This window comes from Folsomia candida, unplaced genomic scaffold (assembly GCF_002217175.1).
Source record: "Folsomia candida strain VU population unplaced genomic scaffold, ASM221717v1 Fcan01_Sc015, whole genome shotgun sequence".
NCBI classification, from domain to species: Eukaryota; Metazoa; Arthropoda; class Collembola; order Entomobryomorpha; family Isotomidae; genus Folsomia; species Folsomia candida.
In genome coordinates, this window is record NW_019091207.1 from 277300 (window position 1) to 305211 (window position 27912).

A 27912-nucleotide genomic window follows, 5' to 3' on the forward strand; every position below is an offset into this window, starting at 1 on the left:
GTTCTAGTTCTTCCATATCCCCATCATCTCCCCATCTTATATAAACCGCTCCCTCCCCCTATTCTACAATTTTAATGTCCCCACATGTCGCCACGGCTTCCGCGGTCACTGATGAGATGTTCCATTTGTTAAGAGATACATACAGTGGCCGCGGAAGGGTGAGTGTGGACAGAGGGACAATGTCCCCACGGTTATTCTCCAATAAACCCCGGCCCTCCCCTATTCCTACAATTTTAACATCCCCAAACGTCCCCACACCTTCCGCGGCGCCTGACTCAGACAATATGTATGTATGTATGCGATGAAATGAAAGAATGGGATGAGCAGGAGGAGCAGCAGGAGGAGGAAAGGAATAAGCTAATGTCTTTCAATTTCCAAAAACTCAACGGCTGCTCTGTTCCAGTGTGGAAACCACTTTTCTCCAGCATTTAAGGGGGCATACGGACATTGTATAAGGTGCCTTTGTATATGAAATCATGGAGCATAGATCCTCATCCTCTTTTCTACACGGCATCACCATTCCGGAGAATATGGCGTATTAGGAAAAAGTACGAGAGAGGTATCACTCCTCAGAAAAGTTGGAAATTTACAAATGTGTGCAGAGTTGGAAGAATGCGTATGAACATCTTGGGAGTAATTAAGGACGGGTTATTGAATCCCTCCCAGGCTGCTTACTTAAATGAAAAGGTCACTCTCTCTCTCTCTCTCTCTCTTCCCCTCGTATCTTTTTACGATGGGAGGGATAGGGCCTTCGAAATTTGTAATTTGTTTGTTCTTCAGTCAGAAATATAACACTTATCTCTTAGAAGCTCCATCAAGTTTAAGTTTGGATGGGTGCGCAATGTAACCTTGCTCAAATCCAATTATGCATTTATGTACAGCATTTATTGTGTGAATCTTTTACCTTACGATGTAGACAGCAGTGGCCGCGGAAGCTGTGGGGACATTAACATTGGAGGATAGGGGGAGGGAGAGGTTTATGTATATAAGATGGGCGGGCGATCGAATAACCGTGGGGACATTGTCCCTCTTTGTCCCCTCAAGCTTCCGCGGCCACTGGTGTACGCCGTAAAACGACGGGTGACGGACGACCACACCATTTATTGTAGGATAATGATTCCCTCTCAGTAATCACACATCTGACTCTGACTCACGACGCCTAGAATAAAATGCATGCATACCTAAACAAACAGAACAGTGGGCAAGATTGGTGGACGGACGGACGGACATTATTACGAAATACCTACCCATGTAATATGTAATTATTGCATCGTCCTCCAAATATGGAGAAGGGTCGGACGCCGGATTTACTGGCGTGGTATTTAAGTATTTGTGTTAACAGAAATTGATATGCATACATACAGTATCTAAATATGTAAATAGTCTTTTCTAGTGTACTGTATATTGAATTCCAAAGCAATGATTTTTATCCCATGGGCGATTTAATGATGCAATTTAGTACTCAAAAGTGCATTGCCATCCAGTTTTAGGAACACTTTGCTTCAACCCTATTAATGTTTTCACACACTCGCAAAGAAAGAAAGAAATTACATGCATTACTACAAGATCTCATTGCGAGATCAATTCCTCGTCTCCAGTGGATTGAAGAAGTCGTTGGTGGTATTTCTTTTTTCTCTGAATTGCCATCTGAGAAGTTAATGAATGGTGTGAAAACTTGTAGTCAGCCAGAGTTCGTCTCATGCCAATCCATGAGTAAAATTATCCTTCCTTAAGCTGGATGATTCTCTGTGTACATGATTTGCAAATAAATGACGAGACAAGAAAGACACGACTTAAATCCATTATTGTTAACGAAGCAACATCTTAAACTGGTGATCAGTGGCCGCGGAAGGTGTGGGGACGTTAACATTGTAGGATGCGGGGAGGGACGGGTTTATATAAGATGGGGAGATGATGCGGACATTGAACAACCGTGGGGACATTGCCCCTCTATCCACAGGCTTCCGCGGCCACTGCTCATGATCTTATCTCAGCCACGTAATCTCAACCCTAGATCAGACCCGCAAGGAAGGGAGGAAGAAGAAAGGAATGACATTAGCTCAGCTTAAACCAGAGTTTTTCTGTCTACTTGTATTTTTTGCACATTATATTTGCACGATGCAAAATCACATCATGGAACGAAATGTGGGGGGTTGGATTTGTGGTGTCTGATGGCATATCTGATTTAATGAGATTGAGGATGAAGTGTCTGCTTACAAGTGTGCATTTTGCGAATAAATGACAAACAGTGTCAGGCATGCATAGGTTTCAAATTAACTGGTTAAAATTTGCAGAGGGCATATTTTTCGAAAACATCGTTAAAAGAGGAATCTCAACTGTAAGATTGGGACAAATTAGGGTGATAAACATGTTTTACAAGTTGGTGAGACAGGAATTCCTGTCCTTTTTTTGCCATGTTTTCTTCCTCATCGAAATGTTACATATGCATTGAACTGACATATCGTTAATTTAGATCGCGTCCAAGATTGAATTCTGTCTCGGAAAAAAATTGTTTCGTGAAAACTTTAGATTCGCAGGGAGACACGAATGCATTGTTGTCTCGGACATATTGTTATTGAACTCCAGTCACTATTAGTCCAGGCATTGTGAAAGATTCAATATCTCAATTACGAGTAATGAAGCAATTTCAAGTGTGACTCTTTCTTATGAAGTCATCAAGTTGCATGTCCCTTGTGGGAAGGAAATTCCAAAGGCAATCTATTATTTTTCGATAGCAAACAAATGAGCAGGTTTAAACAGTGACCGCGGAAGCCGTGGGGACGGATATGTTGGGGCATTAACATTAATGTGAGGGGTTTATATAGCATGGGAAAATGATGGGGACATCGAACAACCGTGGGGACATTGTCCCTCTGTCCAGGACACCCTTCCGCGGCCACTGGAACCTTCAAAATTTCAAAATCTTGTGTGTCGGGTCCACCGACATGCAATCAAACTATGTACACACTTTTAATCTTATTATGCCAACGTGTTTAATAGGTTATCGTTGTTAAAAAGTTGATGGTTTCATTATCACCTTCTCCATATTTGTAGACCTGACTTTTCTGGTGCATTGATTTATTGGTGAGTATAATGTTTGTTTGCTTGTTGGATGTCAGGATAATTTAAAGTGGAAACTCTCTTCAAGTATGTAAACCGGACATTAAGTTCGTGCCCTCAATTATCTTACATCCTGCAATTAAGGTTCGAATGGTTTTTGGTCATAAGTGCATATTTTCACGAGAAACTTAACCATAAATTACGTGTTATCTATCTGTCCTAAGCAAGTTGTTTTTCAAGTATTAGATAAGACGTTTCCAACATAAGTTAAGTAAATTGGGCGTAATCACACTTCTCGAATAATCAATTCATTTGGACAGCTGTTCAAAAGTGCAGGCATACCAGCTGGACAAAGGCAGGGTTATGTCACAAAAAGGTGTGACTACGAGTTATGGCAAGGAAATTCGTACACTCTAAAAAATCCGGTGACCATTATGTTTCTGCTTGGTGATAGACTGTCACCCAGCTAGTGGTGGGTGTTCCCACGTGGTAATTCCGATATGACATATTATTACCAGCTGGTCAAGTCTCACATAAATACTCACCTCTCGGTGATGATCCAGTGGTTAAATTTCACTTACCAGTGGCCGCGGAAGCTTGAGGGGACGCAGAGGTACAATATCCTCATGGTTAATCGACGTCCCCATCATCTCCCCATCTTATACAAACCCCTCCCTCCCCCATCCTACAATGTTAATGTCCCCCGATGTCCCCACAGCTTCCGCGGCCACTGTTCAAATCCCTACTAAAATGTTGGTTTTACTTTAATGGTCACTATTAAAATATGTACATACACGGAACCTAAATATGCATGTACATACCTCCTGTTCCTCTTATGTGGACGGACAAAAGTTTAGTTTTAAGTGTTTCGGGATAAAGGAGAGAGCTACATGAAAGGAGCATTAATTGCACAATCAACCACACCGCTTCGGGCATTGGATCAACACAAACGGAAATTGCTGTACATGAAAAATTCAAAGGGAAAGCAAAATTGAGTCTGTTCTGTTATCCTGAACAAAACGAAATTCCCCGAATTTCGGAGAGAATGATTTCGCATTTTCCTACTTTCTCCTCCGTGCCGGCCATACGTACATGTTAACTTAATAATATTATGCATGGATGTTGCAAAAGTTTGTATTAATCTTTTATGAGTATGTGTGCCATTCCTGCTACCGCAGAATACATAAAACTTGTGGAAGTAGGGATACACATGCAGTGGCCGCGGAAGGGTGGGGACAGAGGGGCAATTGTTCGATGTCCGCATCATCTCCCCATCTTATATAAACCCTCCCTCCCCTCCCCTTCAACGTTAATGTCCCCCAATGTCCCCACTGCTTCCGCGGCCACTGAGTACTCAGTATGCTTTGTATCTATGTAAAAATTCTCTGTACACAGTGGCCGCGGACAGAGGGGGGACAATGTCCCCACGGTTATTCGATGTCCCCATCATATATAAACCCATTCCTCCCCCATCCTACAATGTTAACGTCCCCCGATGTCCCCCCTTCTTCCGCGGCCACTGTATCCCCGCGCTTTGTGTGTGTCTATGTAAAAATTCTGTGTACATACATACATACGCCGTAAAGAAATCTTGCGAACATTCTGATACCCTTGGGCAAAAAAAAATGTAAAATGGGCGCTTCGGTCGGTACTGATAACCCTTTTTTGCAAACATGTTTGTTACTTGGCCTGAATAGAAATTTTTCGGGGAGTTTTCACCAGAAAAACTGGAGGCAATTTAACCAAGCTCAGTCAACCTGAACGGATGAAAATTGCATCAAATACCACAATAATTCATTCGAATTAAGCAACCAGCGTAACATACCTTTCGTTCAATTCTTGCAATTCGAACCATTAAACTTTTGATAATTTCGCGAATCGAGTATAAATGTGTAACATGAATAATTTACATATGGATGGAGTAGACAGACATGTAGAAAAATTATGGCGATAAAATGTAGTAATGTTGCGAAAAGGAAGGAAGGGGAAGGGAAAAACATGGATTCGCATACTTCTACTGCAGATCTATGTATGTACGTACTTTTTTGTGCATTGTGGTTGGTATTGAACAGTGGCCGCGGAAGGTGTGGGGACATCTGGGACGACATTTATATTGTAGGATAGGGAGGGAAGGGTTTATATAACATGAGGAGAAGATTGGGACATCGAACAACCGTGGGGACATTGCCCCTCTGCGTCCTCCCCCCCCTTCCGCGGCCACTGTTCGGTTATGAATCTCAAGTAAAATAGCAATTTCTCCACCACGACGGAAAAGCTTGAAGGATTAAGCCGAGGAAATAATGTAAACTAAAAAGTAGAAAGCTCTAAAAACCTTAAGAACGCATAAACCCGTTTCTCGCTTTCTCCTCCTTTCTCGCTTTCTTATGCTTTCTATTAACCATATAAAAGAAGAAGAAATGCGCTGTTTTGCGGGACAAGAAACTAAACTATCACCATTTTCAAACTAGTAGATAGTGTTGGATGAAAGTAGTCACAACTCGCTCACGGAATGCATAATTGTGTCAAAGGGCTTATACTCTACACTCTATGTCCGCAGTGGCCGCGGAACAATGTCCCCACGGTTGTTCGATGTCCGCATCTTCATCTCCCCATCTTATATAAACCCCGGCCTCCCCTACCCTACAATGTTAATAAATGTCCCCATTTGCTTCCGCGGCCACTGTATATCTTCCCCTCCACACGTCTCGCTTGTTTCGTCTCGTTCATCTCACGCTGTGCAAAATTATGGAGAAATTTTGCAAAATAGAGATAAATGTGGACTCTCACCCCGACAAGGACTTATTTCACGTCTTCATTTCATTTCACAGGCTACTTTCTTCTCCTCGTGCAAAATTTCACTTTCACTTGCTGCATACTCATCGGCAAATTTACATTTTCCCCCAAACTGTTTGACATTGAATTACACGAGGATATAAGGTTTAGAGAATTATGCTGCAGAAAACTGCACCATGCCGTAAAAAAGGTGTTTATAGGATGTGAAATCTGCCAAAAATATCCCATTTTCTTTACACCGAGAGAGTTATTTTATGGCAGAATTTTATATGAACCAGTAAAACATCCTTCATTGGAGGGAATCATGATTGAATAAATGTATCAATCTGGGAGTGGGAGCGTTGAAAGTGAAAGCGGATCCGTCGATAAGGGGGGAACGGTTTGTTAAAAATAAGTTTATTTGAAGAGAAAACACTCTTTTTTCATCGGAGGACTCTTTTGAGAATTAGACGTTATCGAGAGAAGCCTGTCGTTCTGTGGACATGGACAACTACCACACACACACAGCGGGTGGCATTAGTTGCCTCCTTGTGTACCACTTACGCGTACTTTGGTAAGGAAAAAAAGAGCACAAATCGACTCATGAAGATGTTTAAAAAGCTACTGTCCATTATAAATAGCGAGACACTTGGCTACACGACTTTTTTGTACAGCATGACAAAGTGGGCTATGGTTTGATTATTTAAATAAACCATTAGCTTTACATGTAAAAAAGTGTCTTGTTTAAAAAATCAGACCATAGTTATTCGAATTCTTTGTCATTTTAATGTTATAGCAGGGAGTTATCCTTTCGACGAGTTATCCCTTCGACGATTACGTTTTCGATGAGTTGCCTTAGCCCTTGTATCAATTGACCCCAATAAAAAATAAAAATAGCCTAAAAAACTTCGTCCCGCACAAAAATCTTGTTCCCAACTGTCTCGCTATATTCCACATAGAGTATCTAAACCCTCCTTATAAAGATGTGATAACTGTGCATGCACGTATCGAATTGCTGACACACAAACACAAGCACGATGACCATTTAGTTCCCTACTTTGTGAATTTATTCCTGACAGAATCCTTACATTTTCTCTCGTACGTACGAACATTATCCCTCCGCACTCAGTATTGAATATTGGCTGAGAAGAGGAAAGAAGTGAAGAAGCAAAATCCATTTCATTCCATCTCATCGCAAAGAAGAAGACGAAGAAGTTCTACTTTTTTGACCCATGATACGCCTGAACTCCTCCTGGTACATTGCACACTCCATTAGCGAGAGGGAAGTGGGAGACGTTACGTACGTTTCCTTGGCTGGGAGATCAGTCGCCGCGGAAGGTGTGGGGACATGTGGGAAAATTAAAATTGTTGGATAGGGGGATACAGAGGTTTATATAAGGTTATGGGGACATCGAACAACCGTGGGTGGGGACATTGTCCCCCTGATCCCCTTCCCTCTTTTCCGCGGCCACTGTGTGAGAAGGCCCAATATTGACTTTATTCATGACAAACGGTTACTTTGCTTTCATCAGAGACCGAGTTCCTACAATTGCGAGGACTCCTCGTCGTCGGTGTGACTAGTTGAAGCTTCTCTGGGGAAATTTCTCTTTTTACGCCGTCCTAAATTGTCCCTGTTTCAAAATGGTTCAAATTTGGGCTGGTTTAAGACCTCATAAATTGCCAGGGGTGGATATACCTACATACACATGCAAAGGTAACGATAGAAATTGGTCCCTCTCTCTCTTGGTGAAAGTAAGTAAAGAGACGACGTGACGAAAAAATGGTCTTTATCCAATATCACAATTTTGATTGGACTTACATACACGGCTTAAACTTAACTTTATTTAAAGGCCTTGATCCCCCGTCGTCGTCGTAACCTCTTTTCGAATGAATGAATGAAGTAGTGAATCAGGAGTAGTTGATGTATGTAAATATTTGATGTGCATTTTAGTGCTGAGAAAAACATGTAAATCAAATTATTGATAGCCAACCAACTTGCAAAAGTCAAATTTAGACGTGACAAATCATTTAAAATGAATGATAGCATTTAAACGTCAGTTGAGCAATGAGATGAAATTGCAGATTATAAAGTTATTAATATTTCTGACGATCATGTTAAGTATTTCGGCTTCCAATGGCTTTGATTTTGCCGACGTTGTTGTTGTCCAAATCATTGATGACGAGACGATGATGATTTTTCCCATTGTTTTCCGGCCATAGTTAATAAAACCAAGATGTATGGAGGAGAAAAGTTGTAGCCAGTGGCCGCGGAAGGTGTGGGGACATGAGGGGAGGTTAACATTGTAGGATAGGGGAGGGAGGGGTTTATATAAGATGGGGAGAGCGAATAACCGTGGGGACATTGTCCCTCTGTCCACACCCTTCCGCGGCCACTGCAACATGTACATACATTTGAGTAGCCTGAACTCTCCCAGTGGCCGCGGAAGCCGTGGGGACATTAACATTGTAGGACAGTGGAGGGAGGGGTTTACATAAGATGGGCAGATGATGTGGACATCGAATAACCGTGGGGACATTGTCCCTCTGTCCACCACACCCTTCCGCGGCCACTGTAAATAAAATAAATGCAGCTAGTTGTTGATTTACCTGTCGCTTCCACTTTCGTCTCGTGAAACAATGTTGGCTCGAGTTTTTCTTCCGAGTGAAGCATTGTTTTTACAACAAGTTAAAGAAACACTTGATCATGGTGCTCGTCTAAATAATTCAGGAAGCATACCACCACTTATCACTTTGTCGTTTCATCAGTTCATCTCCTCTCATGGACAGAAGTAAATTTCCATTTTTTTTAATTCTCCGACTGCCTGACTGAATATAAATAAATGATCTTTTTGACTTTGACGTAGTGAAGAACTTCATTGTTATGACTGGGGTCCCACCCTTGAAAAAAAATACTTTGAGAGAATTCCACTCCATTAAGAGATGGACGAGTCGGTTTTGTTTGAAGGAAAGATTAACGTTGTGTAATGATCTCGTATTTAATTTGCCATTAGTTTTATGCATATTTTAATATTTAAGTAGTTACAGTGCAGTGCGAAGAATTTACCAAAAATCCAGTGACCGCGGAAGCTGGGGGGACATTAAATTAACATTGTAGGATAGGAGAAAGCGAGGGGTTTGTATAACATGGAGAGATAATGGGGACATCGAACAACCGTGGGGACATTGTCCCTCTGTCTCCTCAAGCTTCCGCGGCCACTGCAAGCACCTCGTGCAGTTTAGAGACATAAGATGAATGTATGTATGTACATAGTCATTACGAAAATCTTGGTAATAATTGTGTGCTCGGTAGTAAAATAATAATAAGTCGGTTGTAATGTTGTGCTTTAAACTTCAATCCTGTCAGTTATTCCAGTATGCACAGTAGTAGAGAACAAGTACCATTCAATTTCCATATTTCCCAAGAAGACAAGTCGCCTCCTCCAACTGCAGATTAAGTCGTACATCCATATATTTCATGTCTCGAGAAGAAGATGCATGCACACCCAATCTGATCTTAACTACGGGGGAGAAACAGATTCAATCCAGGCTTAAGTTATCTACGAAATAGTAATCCACTTACTAAAACTGTCTCTGTTGTGCGCCAAGTGAATGCATTTTGAGCTGGATGCTTAGTCGTGTTCCAGACATCGATTCATTTCCAGTCGTGCATCTTGCAAGTTTTAGCGTGTCAACCAAACCACTGCATGCATGTATGTAATATGTATGTATGTATGTACATATAATGTTGGCAGGGGTGGGCAAAATATGTAGATTTTGAGCTCAGTTCTTCCCAGGGTTTGGATTTCCAGGGGCTGTTACGCCCACAAAAGGATGAAAATCTACTTGGAAAAGGCAATAATCGTACGAAAATACAGGTTTTTATGAAAAAGATAACTTTTTATTGCTGTCAAAATTCATTGTTTTCGCGAGTTTTCAAAAATAAAGAATTTTGACAGCGATAAAATTTTTAGAAATTCTAGAAGAAAATGTATGTTTTGCGAAGAAATTGAATTTTTATCGCTGTGAAAATAAATTCTTTTCACGATTTAAAAAAATCACGATTTAAAAAAATGAAGCGTTTTGACAGCGATAAAAAGTCAATTTCTTCACAAAACCTGAATTTTCGTAAGCCTTCTCCGCGTAGATTTTCGTCTTTTTGTGGGTGTAACACCCCCGAAAATCCAAACCCTGTGTCAAAACCAGGCTCAAAATACTCTATTTTGCCCCAGTATTTTGCCCACCCCTGAATCTTTCTTTCGGGCCTGCCTGGAAACAGATCTACTTCTACTGGAGAACAAAAACAGTTTGAAAACATTATTCCTCTTCTCCTTCTTGAAAGACATATTTCATGCATTTAGACGCATTTAGTCGTTTAACTTTGTCTTCGTCTTGGGTCTTTTGCTTTACTGTTCAATATTTCAGAGAATGCATGCATTCGAAAAGCAAAATATCGTTTACATGCACACCAACCAGCTATTACACATGTTTGTAAAGAAATTCGTTCCTCGGTCCATACTAAATCTCAAAGAGTTGGAGAGATCTTGTTTGTTGCTGGATTGGATTGGAGGCAATATATATGCGCGAGGGCCAACCAACCAACCAAGCAAGTAAAATAAATGCGGTTTTTTGTGAGGTTTTGGAGAATAATGTACATCGCCGTATACATTTCGCAAGCTATTGCGGCCTTCCTTTGTCGTGTTGTGTGTTGCATTTTATAAATACATTTTTCAAACTTGTGTGTGCAGTGCAGACCGGACTAACAAAAAGGTTAGAGAAAGAGAGAGTGAGTGACTTTAGTGTTTCGGGGGTTGCGGGTGAGCTATATTTTTTGCAGTGGAAAGCGAGAAAGGCAAGAAATGGGAGGCGCAAGAAACTGGGATAAATATGTATGTCACGTGCCGTATGAAGTATGTATAGCGGCGGGAAGTAGGCTTGGCATTTCTTGCAAAAATCACTTTCTTTCCGTTATTTCGTGCACGTGGTTGCTTACTGCACCCGAAACACTGGTACAAACATCAAAATTCGGGAAAAGGAGGTCCAATTTGCTACATTTCTTGCATTAGAAAAGCGAGAAATGCAAGAAATGTGAGGTGCAAGAAACTGGGAGAAAGTGCGAGAAATATGCGCCATCTGGCCACCCGCCGTATTAAATATAGCGATGCGCATTGTTTCTCGCGCCTCACATTTCTTGCAGGTCAAAATATTTCCCTGCAAGAAACCACTTTCTCCCCGTCATTTCTTGCACGTGGTCGGTTAAACACTGAGCAAACTTACTCCATGTACATAGTATAGTTTTTACCAACCTGCTTCCTTCATTTCACTTCGTGCGAGGTTGTTATCATCAAAGAGAGCTTATTCAGCTTATTCCTTTTTCTTTTTCTGGGGGGATGTGTTTCTTCTCGAGAGGAAGTCTTATTTTAAACAAATATAAATATAGAAATAAAATAAAATAAATATTGTTGTACTTGTGAAACGTAGAAATTAAAAGATTAACCACTTCCGTCACGGAGTTTTTATGTATTTTTTAAGATAAAGCGAAATATCTGTCCTGTCACCTTTGTTATTTTAACCTTTGACTCGTCAACTAAATGTGAAGGTTGTTTAACCAGAAGTAAAGTAACGCATGAAAAATTTGGTGTTGTGTTTGGCTGGGTTACTTGCTTAGATGGATAAAACTTTGTAAGTTTATAGGTCACAGTAAATAAACTCGAATTAGGGCTCGAGTTCCTTCTCCTTCTAAGCTTTAAAAGTTAATAGTTTTCTCCATGAAATTAGCTCAATAAATAAACAAGCTTATCTTTTCTGGCTAAAAGAGAGAGAGAGAGATGCTTTGAGCAAATAAGGACACTTTTTTTCTGAAACATTTAAATCTTCAAAGGAAGAAAATGTTACAGTTTTCCGAGAATTTTCGTGTAACAGGATACATTCGTGTGTGTGAGTGTATCAGTGGCCGCGGAAGTGTGGGGACGGAGGGGGACAATGTCCCCACGGTTGTTCGATGTCCCCAGCATGTGACCATGTTATGCAAACATCTAACTTCCCCTATCTCACAATGTCAATGTCCCCACGGCTTCCGCAGCCAATGATAAATACACATTTTTACATGCTTAGAACCTACGTTGCCCTTATTAAGTGTAACTCTGTGCAGTGGTCGCGGAAGGGTGTGGGGACAGAGGGACAATGTCCCCACGGTTATTCGATGTCCCCATCATCTCCCCATCTTATATAAACCCCTCCCTCCCCCTATCCCACAATGTTAATGTCCCCAGATGTCCCCACGGCCAGGAAAGCACATATTTTTACAAGTTTCGGCATAATAATTCAAGCATTCCTTCCCGTAAATCATCATTCCTTTGCGTTTATCTCTACCCAAAAAAAGAAGGGGAAAAAGTTAATAATAAAGGAATCAGATCCGGAATCACTTGTCCAGGAAATGATACAGAGAACCGTACAATTTGTTCATTTGAGATTCAATTGGTCTGGCTCAGCAGGGGCGTGTCCATGTTTCAATTCCCCCTTGAACCTGGATAAAGATACACACATTTTTACGTGCTCAGAACCTACGTTGTTCGCATTAAGTGTAACTCTTGATACTAACAAGGGGATGGTGTCAAGTGTAACACTCTGATTTTGTGGAAATTTTGGGATTATGAAGTTCAATTAACGTTTCTTGACGCAGTTTGGAATTTGTCAAAATTTTTGAGGTCAAAGTTGAAAAATGGGTGATTATTAGCAGTAGAGTTTGGTTCTTTCGCTTGCAAAAAATCGCCTATTTTTCAACTTTGACCTAAGAAATTTTGCAAAAATTCCAACCATCGTACAAACTGCGTCAAGAAACGTTGGTTGTTTAGACTTGAACTTCGTAATTCCAAAATTCCATCAAAATCAGAGTGTCACACTTGACACCATCGCATTGTAAGTACCCATGGTTAATGTACATTTTTACACTGGAATCCACTGATTTCTCGCCATTATTACGTACACACACACACATTCAATACTTTATGGAAGTGCTCTTCATCGTCCGTGGAGAGTGGAAGAGGAAACCAGTCCACACACATGCTTAACGTTTCCAAGTGACTTGAAGAGGTAATTTCCGGCAGGCAGTTTCATCCTGGGCTCTCATTTGGTCGGGTCTTCTTTATCCTATTACTTTATTCCAATTTTGAGAAAATGTTCACTACCAGAGTTCAACCCGGAGAGATAAAGTGAGACAGGGGAATTATACTCCGAGTCTCACAGGAAACCGTGATTTTGTTCGTGATGGAAGTTTCGCAAGGACAAAAATTACTGGGGTGATTTAGGCCCGAGTCAGGCTAAATTTTTGTGAGATGACCCAGCTGGTATTCGAAATCAGCAAAAATGTTACATCAAAAAATGCAAATGATAAAAAGTCTAAAAATGTAATTCGGTATGCAAAATTTCAGTTATGTTTACAAATTTGAATTTGGACAAATTTGTAGTCGATATGATGAGATTAGCGAGATTTATTGCGAGACGGACAGACATGCTGGTTCCATAAGGCTAGTATTCATAATTGTTAGGAATGTTCCGAAAAAAATGTAATTCAATTTTTTAAATTATTTTAAAATTTCAGTTTTTTCGAATTTGAAGTCGAAATTGGTACCAAATTTCAAGTCGAGCTCATGAGTTGTCGCCAGACAGACCGACATGACGGTTCCATAAGGCCTACCTCGGTCAAAAACATTACACTTCCCCAAGCTCACTTTTGTCCCCACATCATATCCACACTCTTTCTGAATTTATCAAAAAATGTGGACTGCACGTACGCATTTTCATGTTAAACAAGATTCATGGACTTTCATCGTCCCCCTCGTCTGATGAGAGATCGAGGATTGCGTAAAGTGTCCCAGACAACTTCAAAAACGCATTTGAAACTGACATCAGAATCTTTTCGGATTACAATAAAATCCAGAATCTTGAACTTCAAGTGAGATTGGGTGTTGGATTACGAAAACATGCATCGCTCTGTCTCAAGTGTGTACATACATGAAACGTTTCTGCCGAACTAAAGAGTTATGTTTGTCTGCTCTTCTGTCCGACTCGTTTGATTTTGACTCTTTTTTTGGAGAGGATTTTTCCTCTTTTTTTCGACTCGATGGGAAAAAAAGAGCCCCGAATGACAAGTCCTCTCCGCTCACGACAAAGTTCCATGTCAAGAGTGTATGCACGCGCGATGCCCTTTATTCCGGCTCTTGAGAGACTTCAGGTTTGGAATGTCAGCCTTCTCGGATTAGGGTTTAGCTTAGCATACACTCTGAGAAATTTTGTCACTGGATTATCACCGAGTTGGTAATATATGTCACCGCTTGGTTACAGTGGTGGAATCACCACGTGGGAACACGCACCACTAGCTTGGCCGAATTTCTTAGAAATCCGGTATTAAAATAATACCAAGCGGTATTCATATATGACTCTAATACCAAAGTGATATTGATAAGTAATACCGTATAGTAATAGCTCGGTATAAAGTTTTACCACAGCAAATTTTTACGGACCGGTATAATTTTAATACCAGCCGGTAACAACTTTAATACCGAGAATCAATAACTGCGATTTATAACAATGTCTATCACCGATGTGGTCACATTTATCACTGGATTTTGTAGTGTGTCCATACATACAATTTGGTCATGTTCACAAAATCCCTGTCTACCGATTTTTATTCATAAGTCAACTTACTACTATTCCAGTAATGCGTTGCTTGAACTGCACTACCCCTGCGACATTTACGTAATGGTTGCGTGTCTTCTCTTCTGTCGTGACATGTTTGTTCTTCTCCGGTCTGGCATTTCCATTTGGTCCCGTTGAATACATACATACACAGTGGCCGCGGAAGCTGTGGGGGCATTAAAATTGTAGGATAGTAGGGGAAGAATGGGTTGAGGAGATGATGCGGACATCGAACAACCGTGGGGACATTGCCCCCTATCTTCCGCGGTCCCTGTACATACATGATTCTGCTCGCCATATGATAATGTGTGGTTTTCGAGTTCAAACGTAAAGCCATGACCACAATCAAATGTCACAGTCGCACAAGAGAGAAAGATGGAATGTTGATTTGAACTGGGGAATGTGGCAGGATTGCATCACTGCAAAATTTCATGTCGCATCACACTGATTCCCATAATTGTCATCAGGTTTTCACTCGATTTTCTAGTTGTACTCGATGACATCGGTCCCTCTGGTTTGTTTCAGGCGTCACTATGTAACAGGAACCGATGCATGTTTGTAACTGAATTATTTTATTTCATGCTCATTATTCCAGGGATGGGTTCATGTGTATACAGTGGCCGCGGAAGGGTGTGGGAACAGAGAGGGACAATATCCCCACGGTTATTCGATGTCCCCAGCATCTTCCCATGTTATACAAACCCCTCCGTCCCCTATCCTACAGTGTTAATGCCCCCAGATGTCCCCACAGCTTCCGCGGCCACTGCGGGTCCACACATGGATTCTTTCGTGTTATTTATGAGCTAGAGATATCAGCTTTCTTTTTTTACCCTGATTGCGTAATCAGAATGTGAAACCTTTGGCCATATTGTTATGTTTCTGTTTCACAAATTTAATGCCGACCGGTTCAAACAAACATACATATGCCTGCTTTTGTCTGATTCTGATTCATTATTGTCTTTAACTCATTTCATAGCCGTTAATTGGCAGTAATCAGATTCAGCTTGGTGCATACGTAACTTCACCTGATTGAAGCTGCCTGGAAAATTTGCATTTATGTAGTCGCTAGAGGCCAACATTTATGACGGATTTGTACAATCATATGGTTAGAAATCAGTACTAAAATCCCTTCCAAGTAGCAGATTTTGGGTTTGAATTCGCCAAATGAAGAGCTGTTATCAAACTTCGAGTTAATCTTTCCAAGCTCCTTCTGCGGTTTTCCGTTGGGTGAATTAATGCATGATTATGTGAACAATGTCAAATGCAAATCCTGGCTCAAATTACTTATGTAAGTTTGGCAGCTTAATTGTGCATTTACTTACAGTGTTAAGTTACAAGATAAATTTATGCCAGAGAAGAATTCATACGTCGTTTAATTAGCCCTTGTTCTAGCAGTGGCCGCGGAAGCTGTGGGGACATTAATCTTGCCGGATAGGGGAGGGCGGGGTTTATATAAGATGGGGACATCGAATAACCGTGGGGACACTGTCCCTCTGTCCACACCCTTCCGCGGCTACTGGTCACCAAGCCCAGGCTACTTAGGGAATCTTGTTATTGTTAAATAAATCATCACAAAAGTGACGAAATGACATGTAGAATACACTTGTTGAGTCACAAATCTACAGAGCCCGATAATTCCAAGAAGAATGGATCACTTACTGGAACGTATCAGCTCACATATTACATTATCCGTGTAAATAATAAGCATGCATGGTAAACCAAATGACTCAGTTTTCGGTGACTGTATTACTTACATAATGATAAATATGACTGACTCGTGTATGTAATCGGGTCGCCTTCTTCTCCGTTTGATTGAATGTCACTGTGACATGTAACAAATGTTAATAACGTTTCATTTCTGTTTTGCAGCGTGTCACGCGAATAAAGAAGTCGTCACTGGTGTAAATCCTACCAGGAATTCTCATTAAGTTCTAAAATACTGATCCCGCATCATTTTTTGGACTACTTTTTCGCGAGGAGGAATTTCGATAAGGAATCGACACATTTTTGTGGTGAGTGACATACAGCAATCTTTTGATCATCGTAACATCGCATTCATAAAAAAATTTGGAATTCATATTCACCAGTTTATTATATACATTCATAAATTGTGTTAGATGTACACATTTACATAAAGCAGCTTTAGAGATTTCTTTTTTAGCTTAGAGAAATCTGTTTCATATCAAATTTGCGTGGATTACCGAGTTCAATCTGGAATGAGGATTGCACAGCGTCCAAACACAAACAAAATGCAGAACTAACGAAATGAAAAAGTTAATGACAACTAGACTAACCCCAGTTCGGCGAATACGTATACAGTGGCCGCGGAAGTCGTGGGGACATTATTATTACAGGATAGGGGGAAGGGCCGGGTTTATATAAGATGGGGAGATGATTTATACATCGAAATACCGTGGGTGGGAACATTGCCCCTCTGTCCACACCCCCTTCCGCGGCCACTGCGTACATATATACACACATACAATTAGTTTAACTTGGAAAAATCTCATTTGTATAGAGTAACGACTATTACAAAGTTGGTGGGTTTTTGGGTTTGGTAAAATTGCCACTCAGCAAACATCATCTCTCTTTTGAGTGATCAAAGTGATATGCAGTGAAGCCCACGAAATTTGTGGAATTAGGTTTGCATGTTTCGTAAAATCGGAAATGAGCTCTCATCCATCTATCCGTTAAGGATCTCTTCCCCATTCCACTCATGTGAACTAATCGCCAAGTCAAAGGGAGCCATGCTATGCACGCACGTGAATCTTTCATAATCTTGGATTAAAATTCTCCTCATCTTTCAACAAACTTTATTTCCTCGCAAAATCAAATGTGTCACCGCCACGAGTAACATTTCGTAGTACGTTTCCTCGACATGGATACAGTGGCCGCGGAAGCGTAGGTGTGGACAGAGGGGCAATGTCGATGTCTTCATTATCTGCCCGTGTTGTATAAACCCCTCCCTCCCCTATCCTACAATGTTACTGTCCCCACATGTCCCCACGGCTTCCGCGGCCACTGCTCGTACATACAGATGAGATATGAACGTCGTGGGCTCCAGTGGCCGCGGAAGCGTGTGGACAGAGGGGCAATGTCCCCACGGTATTCGATGTCCCCATCTTATATAAACCCCTCTCTCCCCTATCCTACAATTTTAATGTCCCCTCCCCCCGCTTCCGCGGCCACTGTCGCCATATTTAATGTAGAAGCAGCAGATCGATCACGCCAAACTGTTGTGAGTAGTAAGCAAAACTCGTACGAAATTCATCTTCTGCTTGATACATATCTCATGGTGGAGAAGTTATGTATACGAGAATTTTCAATTTAGGTACACGACACCCTAGGTGTGCCCCACTTTAGAAACATGGAAACTGAAAACTTCTTCTGCAGGGGGGAAAAGGGTTTGCGATGAAAAAGTGAGATTCCCACCAAGGACATAAAGTTTACTTTTCTTCTTCCTAACTGTCCTTAAGAGTTGTTGAACCGTGGCAGAAGGGTGTAAGTAAACCGTCTCAAATGAACGTAATAAAGTGGCGTTATACAGTAAAATGCAAAATGACATGATATGAAAGTTATATGATTAGTGACCTTTGACCTTCTCACGGTCATGGGTTGGTCGGAGGTAAAAAATATTGATGGGGTTGATTTCGTGGTGAAATTTCCTTTAAAATGACACCCCACATGGAAATTAAGGTTCCATTTAATTTTGGACCACACCCCCTCGCGCTGTGGGGGTAGTCGGATTGACCTCATTTTTAAACTCGACCGAAAACTAAAAATTATAAGCACAATGGCGAAAACAACGTTTAATTATGTCAAAGCGTTCTCGAGATACCTTGCTGACAGACAGACGGACGGACGGACAAAACGATCCCAATAAGCAGCTGACACAACCTAATAAGCATACTCACGGCTATGCAGCTATAGCACATCAGATAGGAGAAGTTTACATTAATGAGAAAGGATTTGACAGAATTGAATATTGTGCCCATATTTTACACAAGTTTGCTTGACAAGCGTTACGTTATGGGGCTTCTTCATATAAAAAGACAGGCTTCAATTTAAGGCCGAAGCCCGAGTTAAGATGCCGCTTAATTTTCTTGACACATAAAATGCGTTTACTTCTTCTCTTTACACTTTTTTCTACACATTTCACATCCAATGTTAGTAAAATTGTGTTATAAAGCGACTCCAGAAACATGTTCGGACAGAAAAGATTCAATCGAATCGAAGAAGCGGTGTTTAGTTAGTTAGTTTCTCCAGTTAAGTTTAAGTTAATGTCTCCTCAGAGTTTTAGAGCGTCAAGGATCTAATGAAGATTTACGAGATGATCGTCATCTCATGCCGCCGCCTTTTCTTTTTACCGATAATAAATATACGGGTTGTTAGTATGTCTTTTTTGGTACGTTCCGTGCATCATTTTTATTTCGATCTGTATTATAAAACTTGGAGGTGGCAGTGGCCGCGGAAGCCGTGGGGGGACAGGTGTGGGGACATTAACATTGTAGGATAGGAGAGGGCAGGGTTTATGTATATAAGATGGGCGGATGATGGGGACATTGTTGATCTGTCCCCTCTAGCTTCCGCGGCCACTGGTTGTTAGTCCGTGTTCATCTGTAACGTGCATCATTTTTATTTCGATCAGTATTATAAAACTTGGAGGAGGCAGTGGCCGCGGAAGCTGTGGGGACGTTAACATTGTAGGATAGGAAAGGGTAGGGTTAATATATAATGATTGGAACATCGAACTACCGTGGGGACATTGCCCCTCTGTCGCCACGCTTCCGCGACCACTGCATAGCTATATAGTTGAGATAATCCCTACTAAGCAGTGACCGCGGAAGGTGTGGGGACATCTGGGGACATTGCCATTGTAGGATAGGGGAGGGACGGGTTTATATAAGATGGGCAGATGGTGAGAACATCGAATACCCGTGGGGACATTATCCCTCCCTCCGCGGCGCCTGGTAGGGTACGATTTTGAGAAAAAAAGTGCACATCATTACTCTCGTTTTGTCATATGGACACGTCGTTTTACGTGATCTGGAAAAAAAAACTTGAGAAACGGATAGATAGCTAGAAACCAGACCTGTTAAATGACTACTTTTGTAACTCGAGCCTAGGAATGTTTAACGGTGCAGATTGTCGTAAAACTGACACGCTACAGAAACACCAATTTTTCTGCTGATGGATGAGAAATCTCCAATAAAATCTTGTCCAAGAAGAAGAGTTTCGCATCAGCATCAGCATCAACTCTTGGCGAGTTTCCACACTCTCTTAAAATGTATGATGGGCTCACATATCGAGACCTTTTTTGGATTATTTATTGACTATCGGGGAAGAAGATGCGATGCACTGATGGGAGACATCGACATGAGCAGACTGACAAAGTCTGCAGTACACAATCAAGTGTTATGTATGTGTGTACTGATGTTGCAAGTGTGTTGCAGAATTTGGATGGAATCAAGTCGTTGCTCTCTGCTGCTGGAATAAATATTTAGTGCTCCACATGAGTCCGGATTTGGTGGAGGAGTTGAATTCGAAAATGGAGGATTCAGATTCGGGGTAGAGATGGGTGAATCCTCAAAAACAGAGTGTCGATTTCGGACTCGGAGTCGAGATTCGAAATCCGGTGTCGGATCGAACTCGGATTCGTGCATAACACTCTTATGAACGAGGTCGGAGTCGAATCCAGATAAAATTCCAGATTCATATTCGGAATTGACGAATTTAAAAAAACAGGGTATCGAATTTGAACTTGGATTCCGAGATTCAATCAGGATTTGAATCCCGGAGTCGAATCGGACTCGGAATTGTGCGTAAGGCTCTTACATATTGACGAGGCTGGAGTTTCGAATCACAAAATGCCGGATTCGGATTCGAAAATGGCATGGAAAATTCTAAAAAACAGGAATTCTGATTCAGACCCGGAGTCGAATCTGACTCGACTTCGTGCCCAGCACCACTCCTCTGGAACATGAGCCTCCTCACTGCATCCAAAAACTTTATCTTTAATCTGTTGTCAACACTTTTGCGTTTCAAATTCCAAGTTTCAAATATCCGCGAATATCACTGTCACCACATAACCAGCCACCACCACCATCATCACTTTTCTTTCTACATACATAAATTGGTTCGTTTCATTCGCTGTTGGTTTGGTTCGCACCCACGATAAATATGGATTAGTTTGACACTTTGCATATCAACTAACCCAAAGATAAGTTGCTTTAACCAGAGGAGAATTAGTGGTGTGGAAAACTTTGAAAATATGGTGGGCCAAGCTTATCGCATGATTTCTAGTGAAATTCAATCATCTCATATACCATATATATTGATGACAAATGCCCTTTCCGTAATTCTGCAACGAACGATGGTGTGCCAAATCTGCAATCAGCGAGATTTGCCCTTGTTTACTACAAAGTTGCGACTTACTTCAAAGGAAAATTGGTTTCGTAATGGGCATAAAAGTTTCAAGGGGACATAATAGGAGGCCAGTGTAATGGGGCACAATTCATGTATTTGTACGTTGTTGGGTAGGTTAGTGATTTTGCACAGTATTGCAAAAATGTTTGTTGTATCTAGATACTTATATCTATCGTGGTATGTGTATGTATATCGGGTCATATAATATAATGATAGCTATTTGCTGCTAAATCGTTTTCCCATACGGCCAATTTTCCCAGAGAAACTTTCGAATTTGCAGTCTTTAAATCATTAGCATAATAAAAGGGGGATGACTCTGTACAGTGGCCGCGGAATGTCCCCACGGTTATTCGATGTCCTTATCATCTGCCCATCTTATATAAACCCCTCCCTCCCCTATCCTACAATGGCAATGTCCCCACATGTCCCCACAGCCTCCGCGGCCACTGACTCTGTAACAAACAAGAGTCAAACTGCTACTGCTGTACTGCCACTGCATCCGTTACCACTTGCAGCAAATTGGCTCATGTCCATATTGATCGTTGCTGGAGAAAATGTCCAGTTTTGCACATGACGACGACGACGACGACCTTAAATAAAATATGCATTCCGAACCTGAGTACAGAATTTCACTGCAAATACGTACGTACGTCTGAAAGTGGGCCAGTGAAAAGGTGTCGTATAAATATGTACAACTACGATGAACTCGGTTCATTAATATTCCACCAGCATAAAAATAAGACTAACGCTTTCTCCAAATTTTGTGAGAGTCAACTCAATCCCGAGAAGTTCAGTCGAGTCAACAAGGAAATTCATGAATTTTGCAATAAAAGTGATTCTATGATTCCAATCTATCAACGAAAGAGCTAGAGACGGATGGAATACAGCAACAGAGCATCTCTTCCACTCTACACGTTTCCTGCAGGCGCAGTGTTTCGGGTGAAAGTGGATAACCACTTGCAAGAAATGATGGGGAGAAAGTGGTTTTTTTAGAGAACTATTTTGACCTGGGAGAAATGCAAGGTGCAAGAAATTAAATCCCGCCGCTATATTTCGTACAGCGCGTGTCTAGATGGCGCATATTTCTCACACTTTCTCCCAGTTTCTTTCACACCTCCCATTTCTTGCATTTTTTGCTTTACAGTGCAAGAAATGTAGCAAATTGGACCTCGTTTTTCCCCGAATTTTGATCGTTTTTACCACTGTTTCAGGTGAAAGTTACTACTTAACACTTGCAAGAAAGTGGTCTTTTTGCAGGTATTTTGACCTGCAAGAAATGCACGCGCAAGAAACTAAACGTTTCCGCGCATACTTCATAAATACAGCGCGTGGCTAGATGCCGCAAATTTCTCGCACTTTCTCCCAGTTTCTTTCCCCATTTCCCGCATTTCTTGCATTTCCAGTGCAAGAAATGAATCGAAACACTGTACACTATTTCGAAACAAATCGCTTCTTCTCTTGTCATCCGCCATTTTTCTTGTTCAGTTTGGTTTGCCAGCAATCTGAAAGGGAGAACAAGTCTCAAGTCCAATTCGGAACGAAGGCTTTCACAATAACAAAGTTTCCCTGTAGAAATTTGATGCCGGGGACAAACACATTATTCATGTTTCCCTTCCTAATATTCTCATCTAGCGGGTAGTGATAGCCATCAAAATGATATTGCATCCCATCGCATTGCATCACATCACCACTTATTACACAGGATTCTTCCCCGTCTCCTCGCCGTCGCGTTGCTTTCATATTATCGCGACGAAACAGAAGGGGGCTCATTCCTTCACTTCCCGAACGAAAGTACTTTAGTATTAATGAGATGATCTTGTTGGCACAAATATCTCATCACCCGACAACATCCCACCCAGGACAGGGACCGCGGAAGAAGGGGAGGACAGAGGGGCAATGTCCCCAAGGGTGTTGGATGTCCAAATCATCTGCCCATATTATGTAAAAAAAAACCTTCCTCCCCTATCCTACAATGGAAATGTCCCCAGATGTCCCCACAGCTTCCGCGGCCACTATATATCACACGTGAAAGGTATCAGTGGCCGCGGACTCACGGTTGTTCGATGTCCCCATCATGCGCCCATGTTTTATAAACCCCTACCTCCCCCATCCTATAATTTCAATGTCCCCACGGCTTCCGCGGCCCCTCTGTGTAAACGTTACATGGTGCTGATAATGCTAAAGGAACATTGGCCGCGGAAGAGTGCGGACAAAGGGACAATGTCCCTACGGTTATTGGATGTCTCCATTATCTCCCCATGTTGTATAAGCTTGTCCCTCCATGGTAATTTCCCCACATGTCCCCCGGCTTCCGCGGCCACTGCCACCCACCACCAGACTTGCTTTGCTCTAGCAACCACGACGCGAAATGATAAAGGTTTCATTACTTTTAGTTAGCTCCAGTTTAGTTTTAGTTGCTCTCTTCCTCCGTCAGTCTATTGTTATGGTTATGATTATATACGACCGGCCCGAGTGGAGTGTGTGTGCCCTGGAATTTTGACTGATGAAATGAATTATTTTAATAGCTGGGACTGCTTCGTTCCATGTGCCGGATAAGAAATTAATACCTTGGTTTCCTTGATTATTATTGGGGTCGATATGATGTGCAAGGAAGGGCACGTGGGCTTGGTACTTGTGTGGTTAAAGAGAGTGGACAATTGGAGACATTTTTCTGTAATAACTGATAAGTTTTTTAAGAATTTTTAGCCCGAGTAAGGGCTTATGTACCAGGCATGATTGTAAGTCTGTTTCTCTGTCTATCTATATATCGATTACACTGGTAAAACTTATCTAATCGACTTTTTCACACACGTGGACCATGCAAAATTAAAAGTCAAGTTGGAATATAAGCAAAATATATCGAAAAATATAAAAAAAGTTGCAGTAGTCGCGCCCATCTCACTAACAACCTGACTCGGGCTAAAAAAGGCTGCACCATGAATTTTTTTAGTAGCATTTTGATGATTGACGTACATATTTTAATATCCCGACATTAAAGTGACACCGATACCAGGAAGTGCATGGTGGTGACAAGAGAAAGTGGTCGAAAGAGAGGGGACACAAGTTTAATCAATTTTATCAGGGTTTTTCAACCATTATACAATACATATTTGGTCGAAATTATCCTATATTTAGACATACAAGGTCGATAGTTTCGAAATTCTAGTAATATTCTCTTCAAAATTTCCACTACTTACTTGAGATTTCGAGACACTTCGAGGCTGCCAACATTTCGAAATGTTTAACGTGTAATGTAATAGATATGTCATCATAGTTAAACAGACTGAAATTCATGTTTAAACATCAATTTCACTATTTATTTAGCTCAAGGTGACAATTTTTTATGTATTTAATATTCCGCCAGGTGTAATTATGAGTCCAGAAAATTTAATATGCAATATCCAACTCATATTTATTTAAGAAAGTCGACTCAACTTTCTCAAATACAAGCCCCGTTTAAAGAATTTTAAGCAAAGACACAGATAAAAGTAAATTATTTTGCAAAATCAACAAGTTCTTTTCGTTTTCATTCAATTACAAGTGAACAAATACGAGTGAAAATGCGACACTTTTGTGTTCCTGACATGACTTCACGTGCCTCCTTCTTTTTCTTATCCAGAGCAAGGCTGCATAATCAGGGTACAGTGGCCGCGGAAGCGGGGGGACAGAGGGACAATGTCCCCATCATGGGCCATCATCTCCCCATCTTATATAAACCCTTCCCTCCCCCCATCCTACAATGTTAATATCCCCAAATGTCCCCACGGTTTCCGCGGCCACTGTCACCGAGCTAAGCTCTAAGCTTGAAGTACGATACAGTCTCTTATGTATGGCAGAAAGTTTTCTCCATTCCTCGCGTTCGTGTCGTATCTCTCATCTCCAGCCAGGCAGCTTAAGCAGGTAATGTAATTAGCAAAGTTTATGCTTTTCGTCGACTTGTTCTCCTCCTGCTCCACAGTTAAGTAAGCAAGCAACACCTACATACTTAATACTTTGCAGACTGTTTTCCAACCTAGGAAATACTTTACTACTCGAAAGGCTCGAAACACAACGGTAACATTGGGCTCAATTTAACTATGTTTTCGTCTAATCACTAATTAAGAGTTTACTACTTGGTATTACTCCTTGTAAATCCGGTGTTAATACCTGTGCAGGCTTTATGTAGATAAACACATGGAGATTGATGAATCATATTTAGTGTATGAAAGGTCTAAAGGTCTGATTCATACGTCGTGATACAGTTTGTTGGTGTACTTAATATTTTTCTGAATCTCATATATGCCAACCTACATATGTTACGAGACTCATCTATTTATGGTTAATGCCTTAAAAGTAAACACATTTTTTAATGGTGTGCGTATACAAAAATGTGCTTAATAATAACGCCCTGACCATAGTTTTACGTATTTGTTACAATGATTAGGATAATATTTCAACTAAGCGTTTTGTTATAAACCGTGTCACAAATTATGAATCAGACCTTATTTTCATATGTATTTCTAGGTGCTTAAATTTTTGTAGTAATTTTTAAGTAAATGCACATTTGTAGGTACAGCTTGAAGTATGTTTAAGACACGACCTTTGAGAGTCAGGAAATTCCAGGAAATAGAAAAATGATTTTTCTCCATTATTTTACTCATCCTCGCATCTTCACACACTAAAAAGGCTATCTTTTTTCGCTGAAAGACTACCGAAACTAATTTGCTTTGTAGTCTTATTTCCTTTTGACAAGCTCGCACAACATGTTCTCTTCTCTTCTTCCAACTGGGTTCGAAACAGTGGCCGCGGAAGCGTGTTGACAGAGGGACAATGTCCTCACCGTTATTCGATGTCCGCATCATCTCCCCATCTTATACAAACCCATCCCTCCCCTATCCTACAATATTATTGTCCCCACAGCTTCCGCGGCCACTGAGAACTTCGGACGAGGGAAAAAAATTTCATTTTGTACAGACACAAGTTGATTATGTTTTGGTAAAGCTTCATTAATTCTTGGATTTTCTTTGATTTCCCTCTGGCATCATAGCACACTTTTTCATGCATAATTTACTCGGGCTCAGGAAGTATAACCTTTATTTATATCCGGATAAATTCATCCCCCGTCTCATCCTCGTCTTCTTCATGATCATTCTTCTTAATCCGAGTTGTTGAATTACTGTAAATTATTTGAAACTGTCCAAACAATGTTGACAGATGGGGAGACATTTGTTCACTTTTTCTGTATTCACTTCCCCTTAAAAATTGCACTAGTAAAATGTTACGATGCAATTCCGCGCGTAATAATACGTGTTTAATGGCCTTTTAGTGAGAAAAGCTTTCTGCTCTCGGATAACTGTGTGACGACCCGACTAAGCTGACGTAAAGTGCGATTTATTCGGAAAGTTTATAGGCTTGTATGAAATCTGAAATCGCTTCGAGATTCCATTATCTGCAAAATTCGGGACCAGTAGTTTCATTAGCGGGTGCGGAAAACAGCGAAAGGCAGGACAGAGGTGGGTAAAATATTTTGGAAAAATATAGGTTTTGTGAATAAATTAAGAACTTTTTATCGCTGTCAAAATGCAATGTTTTCGCGACTTTAAAAAAAAAAGTATTTTGATAGCGATAAACGGTTAAATGCTAAAATACTTTTTCAAATACAGGATTTTGAGGTGCTCCGTTCTTACCGGGGTTTAGATTTCCAGAGTTAACACAAATAGACCAGAATCTACGTGGAGAAGTTAATAGTGGCACGAAAATGCAGGAGTTTTTTAAAGGAATTTACTTTTTATCGCTGTCAAAATACATTGTTTTCACGATTTTTTTAAAAATAACGTATTTTGACCGTGATAAAAAGCTAATTTCTCCACAAAACCTGCATTTTCGTCAGACTGGTACCTTCTCCACGTAGATTCTCGTCTTTTTGTGGGTGTAGCACCCCCAGAAATCCAAACCCTGGGAAAAACGAAGTTCAAAACCTTGTATGTTTCCAAAGTATTTTGCCCACCTCTGAAAACCACACCAACTAATAACCAACTCCACTAGACTAGAATTGTCTCTCCCTCTCTCTATTTCTTACTAACTGCATATAATGCACCTAAGCAATAATAAAGCAATGGGTTGGCGAGAAAAGTAGAAGTTGACAATCTACTCGAGTCACTCTCGGTGAAAGTGAAAGTGATGAAGCTTAGGTTGCTTGGGGTTCATTCAGCCGCCCTTAGAATTCCACTTGAATCGTTTCATGGATCGCTTGTCAAAATTAAATTAGGCTGCTCCTTCAAGTTTCAAGTGGCAAGTTTTATTCCTTTGATTTTAATATTATTATGGCATGGTTGGATGGATGAAGCCATCTTTTTACGAGAAGAGAGGTATACACGCCGCTAAATATTATTGTTATTATGCAAGGCTGGCCTGGCATTGTTCTGCATTGTTTTGAAGTAACCACTTGTTCTTCTCGGCAAGGAAGGCCTTCTTCTTTTCGAGGAAACTTGCTTTATTGTTACCTTTTTTCAAAGAAGTTCCCGACCAACCAGAAATATTTACGACGTCAAAGGAAGACTTTTCCCTTGTACAAAGAAGCTACGTCGGAATGTCTGAGAACAAAGTAACCAACATGAGACAATCTCGACCTTGGTGGTGGGGATCAGTGGCCGCGGAACAGAGGGACAATGTCCCCACGGTTGTTCGATGTTCCCATCTTATATAAACCCGTCCCTCCCCTATCCTGCAATCTTAATGCCCCACGACGGCTTCCGCGGCCACTGGTAGTCCTACCGTTGCAGTGAAATTGGAGACTTTCAACCGCAACACTTTGTATTGTTATCAGCCCGCATAAATTAGCATTGACCTTCTACCCACACTAAAACCTTGCTTATTGTCCAGGCTAATAGGCACCTGACCTTTCCTGACGGGCAGGCTTTCGAAGATTTAGATTCCTGCCAAATTCCCACCTGATGCGGTCTGAATACTAATTTAGAAAGT

General features: G+C 41.0%; 1 protein-coding gene across 4 annotated transcripts in view; it reads left to right on the top strand.

Annotated features, from left to right (window-relative positions):
* Nucleotides 1-27912, top strand: part of LOC110856326 — a 71883-nt gene that overhangs the window by 15450 nt on the left and 28521 nt on the right. For all 4 annotated transcript variants that reach the window (XR_004836233.1, XR_004836234.1, XR_004836235.1 and 1 more), the window contains one exon: nt 16396-16538. The gene's annotated coding sequence lies outside the window, so the exon portion shown is untranslated. The remainder of the gene's footprint in view (nt 1-16395; nt 16539-27912) is intronic.